Raw genomic sequence first — 4664 nt, 5'->3', positions numbered from 1 at the left:
ACAAAGCAAGCAAGCAAGCAAGCAAGCAAGAAAGAAAGAAAGAAAGAGAAAGAAATGAAGGAAGGAAGGAAAGGAAGGAACCTCAGAAACTACTCCACACATGTATGGTCTTAACTTCGACACAGCAGCAGAAAATATACAATGGGGAAAGACTATCTCTTCAGTGAACAGCACTGGGAACACTGGACACTAAATGCAGAAGACTGTGACTGGATCACTTTCTTACACCGCACATACAAATTATGAATGGATGAATGATTTGAACATAAGAATTGAATCCATAAACCTCCAAGAAGAAAATACAGGTAGTGAGTTTCTCGATAGCGGTTTTGGTGAGGGGTATTTTACATCAGACACCAAAAGCAAAGGCAACAGAAACAAAAATAAACAAATGGAAAGCCACTGAACTGAAATTTCTGCATGACAAAAGAAACCATCAAACGCTTAAAAAGCCGACCTCCCCAATGAGAAAAAATATCTGCACATCATATGTGTGAGAGGAAGTTAATATTCAAAATACACAAAACACTTCTTCAAATCCAAACAAAAACTGAATAAAAACTCAGGAGAATATATGAATATATCCTTTCCAAAGATGGCATACAGGTGGCCAACAGACACAGAAAGAGTTGTTCAACATCACTAACTGTTGCAGGGAAACAGAAGTCAAAACCGCCATCAGCTATCACCTCACAATGGTTGGAACGCTATTTGTCTCAGATACAGACACCAGGTGTGGTCAAGGGTGTGTAGCCAAGGGGACCCTAAGCACTGTTGGCAGGAATGGAAATTGGTGCAGCCACTGTGACAAACACTATGCAGGTTCCAGAAAATATGAATACAACTACCACATGACCCAGTCACTATTCTACTGAGTATTTCTTTGGAGCACACAAAAACACTGCCTACAAAAGAGAGATGCACTCCCACGTTCATGGCAGCATTATTCACAATAACCAGATGTGGAATCATCAACCTTGGGAGACTTATGCTAAGCCACTCAGACACAGAAAGACAAACACCAGACGTTCTCATGGACTTTCCATATGGAATCTACAAAGTACTGAATGCATACATACTGAGAACAGATTGGTTGGTTGCCAGATTCAGGGAAGGGGGGGAAAGATGTGAAGGTGGTCCAAGGTGCCATGTTTGAGTGATAAAATCCACAAGTCATGGAATGCTCTGCGCAGCATGGAGGTGAAAGCAAACCCTGCAGGATGGGTACAGTCTCGTCTGCTATTTGAAAGTACAGTGCTCCTAGGAAACCTTTCACAGCAGAAATGGTGTAAACTGAAAAGGAAATGACCATTCATTTCCACAGAAATATGAGTGAGCATAGTCACACCAAAAGTTCCTTCTCTTTGGCCCTTCTTAGGCCTCAGGACACACATTCTAATGGATGCCCAGAATACATGGAGATAAAGCACAGCAGATGCTCACAGACACAATTCAAAGCGCTGGTGGCTGGATGTGAAGAGCAGGGCCCAGGAAGGAGCTGACTGGGGTGCACGCCGCCTCTGTAGTGGTTCCCCACAAAACAGATGTTGACTGCGATGTCCACTTTTTGACTTTTTCCCAAGAGGGAAATCCTCTTCAGGTCCCTTCCTGCTACTGGAGCTGGGTTATAATGTAGATTTTTCAAAAAAGCCAAGTGTCTTACCATGAACCTTGAGAAAAGTGGGGGAGACATGTACTTGAAAGCTGCTGAGGGGGTAGAAGTTCAAAGATCTCCCAGACACAAACATCAGCAGGGTCACAGTGAAAAGCACCTTCCTCAGCAGGTAGAACTCGGAACACCTCCTACCCCAGAAACCTCCTCCTTCACCTCGCTCAGGACAACCCACAAGAATTGGGAGTTACCTCAATTCTCCTTTCTCCCATTCCCAATATCGAACCCATTGGCAAATCCTGTGAGCTCCATCTTCACTAGGTACCCAGAATAGCACTAAACCCTCCTTCCAAGGCCACCTGTCTGGTCTACCCCAGAGCCCATCTCTTGCCTGAGTTTCTGGAAAAGCTTCATCATTGACCTCCCTTGCCCACCCTCAATGCTGTGTCATCTGTTTTCAGGACTGTGGCCAGGATGGCCGAGTGAAACAGGGTCCCATGGAGTCGTGGCCCTGCAATGGCTTTCTGTCACCCTACTGTCACCTCCCTGAGGTCATGTCCTAAGCAGTCTCCCGTGGCTGCAAGGCCTTCTTGCTGCTCCTGGACATATCTGGTATGCTCCTGCCCCAGAGCCTTTGCATATGTTTTCCCTTCTGTTTAGAAGGCCTTGGTGAGACATCACGCACCTTCTTTAGAACTTGACTCAAGCATCACCTTCCTAGTGAAGTCCCACCTGGCCCCTAGGTGAAGAGCAAACACCACTGCCACCTCCCCTTCAGCACCCCAGCCCTGTCTCCTACTTTCTATTTCCAGAGCAGTTATCCCAGTCACCAGGCAATCTCGACAAGGGCAAAACGGAGAACTACTCAGATGGTTTCACCACAGACTCCCTCCGGTTTCCCAGACAAGAGCCCTGGGGGAAGAGGTGACCAGAACACTTGCACAGCCAGGATGCCTGGGACAATGGGTCCAACCACGACACCCTGAAGACCATCAGGAAAACGACCCCTAAGAGAAGTCCACTCGATATGAAACCTGAAACCAGACACCTTCCTCGATTCCAGGTGAGCACACACACGTCCTCCCCTTGCCTGATGTGCTCATCAGAGAAAGCTGAGCAGAGAAGCATCCCAGGGTCCAAATCTCCCTGTGGCCAACAGAGCGATGCCTGGGAAACAGACACCTCTCCTCCCTGCACCAGCCACCTGGGACTGGCGTCTGGCAGCCTCCTGGGATGTGTTAGAACGGAGCACCTGTTCCTCTTTCCTGGGACATTCTCACAAACGAGGCATGCTTTTCAGGAAGGAACCTGCAGCAGCAGCAGCAGCTGCAGGCCGCCCAGGTTCTGTCTCAGTCTCGCTCGTCAGGCCCATGTGGAACGAGAGCTTCAGGGAGACTGCTGTGCTGTGTGCTCTTGGCACCTAACGGCAGGAGCTGAGATTTCAGTTCCAAATGAAAACTGGCCTCTTTCCCCCAGCACAGGAAAGGGAGGATTTCTCAGGGGTGTGGCTCTGGAAGAAGAGCTTCTGCTAGCTGAATTCACAGGCACCAGGCAGAGGACACCTGCGGTGCCTCATCTGAGGAAGCACGGGGCACACTGGGCAAGAATCCATAATGTTGCCTGTGGGCTGCTTCCCACCAAGCCCCCTGCTGGGACGAGGCCTAGAGAACCCAACAGGAAGCAAGTTTCATATCACGTCTGCAGCAGGAGGGCTGGCTGGGGAGCAGAGCCCTGTCCCTGGAGCAAGCTGGCCTGCCCATCAAGAGCCATGGCCCCCGCCGCAGCCTCACAATCTCGCAGCTCTCTGACCTGACTCCCCTGCCAGGCTCACAACTGCAGACATGCTGACTCGTAAGACCCAGAGACTGCTTTCCACCCCAGCTCAATGCTGCTCACAGAGATGCAAACTCCAACCTCAGAAACATGTTCATCATTAGCTCCGGAATTCCCTGGGTTGTCTACACTGGCTCACCCAGGTGTCCCTTCCAGATCATTCCTCCAGTGCCCTAGGGTTTTAAGCCACTCTCAAGCTGCCCTTCAAAAGGCAGGAATGAGTCCGTTTAGGCAGACCAGCCAAAGGACTCTGTGTGCGGGAAACCCAGACAATATCCTCCCCGAACACCAACACTTCCAAGTCCAACTTCAAACCTTCAGTCACTGGGCACGGAGCACCACATCAGCATGAACACTGCTCTTTCAAATCTCTTGTCTCCCACTCCTTCAAATCAGAAACCAAGCTCCAGTCACCGCTCTATTTTCCCCTCAGAGAAGTAAGGAAAAGGATAGAATAAAACAGTACATGTGCACAGCACACTTCTATCCAAATAGAATTCCTTGTTCTTTCTCATATGGCCAGCGCGACATCGCCCATACTAATCAAAAGCACCACAAGTTCAGTCGTCATACATATCCTTGACCTTATGTTTTTCCTTTTGGTATTTGGGTCTCGAAGTCAATGTCTCAACTGGTTTCGTAAAATAACAAGAATAATAATGACATGGTCACATAAAGGTCCTTGATCTCCATAACGAGACAACATGGCTCTGGTCCTGAAAAGCATGAAGACACAACCTCTTCCCATGACCCAAACCCAGCACCCTCAGGGATCCTGACACACTTCACGGGTGATGAGTTCCTGCGCTCCATGGAGTTGTCCAAGTGCAAGGATACAGGCATCCTCCAGGGTTCGTTCTGTTTTCTTCATAAATCCCCCAGTCCAAGTCGTAAGTGATTCACCAGTCAGGTTTCAGAGCCCAGGATGGGCCAACAGGTGAGCCTCACCCCCACGCCCAATAACTCACCTTTCCACTATTGGAGGCAGTGCTGAGCTCTAGTGCAACAGATGCTGAAAGAGGGGCAGTGTAGCTTGCCGCCAAAGGCAGCAGTGCTGAGCTGCAGTGGGTGAGACACTTTAAGACGTCCCACTGGTGCTTCCTGACAACGGATGCAGTGGAGAGATACAGTGCAAGGCGTGGGAAGGAGAGGCAGTGCAGATTTCCACCACTGGAGGCAGTGTTGAGTTGCAGTCTGAAAGACAGCGGAAGACCAGTGT

Source organism: Mustela erminea, chromosome 2 (genome assembly GCF_009829155.1).
Source record: "Mustela erminea isolate mMusErm1 chromosome 2, mMusErm1.Pri, whole genome shotgun sequence".
Lineage (NCBI taxonomy): Eukaryota > Metazoa > Chordata > Mammalia > Carnivora > Mustelidae > Mustela > Mustela erminea.
The sequence above is the reverse complement of the archived record's forward strand: the minus strand, read 5'-3'. Positions refer to the sequence as shown.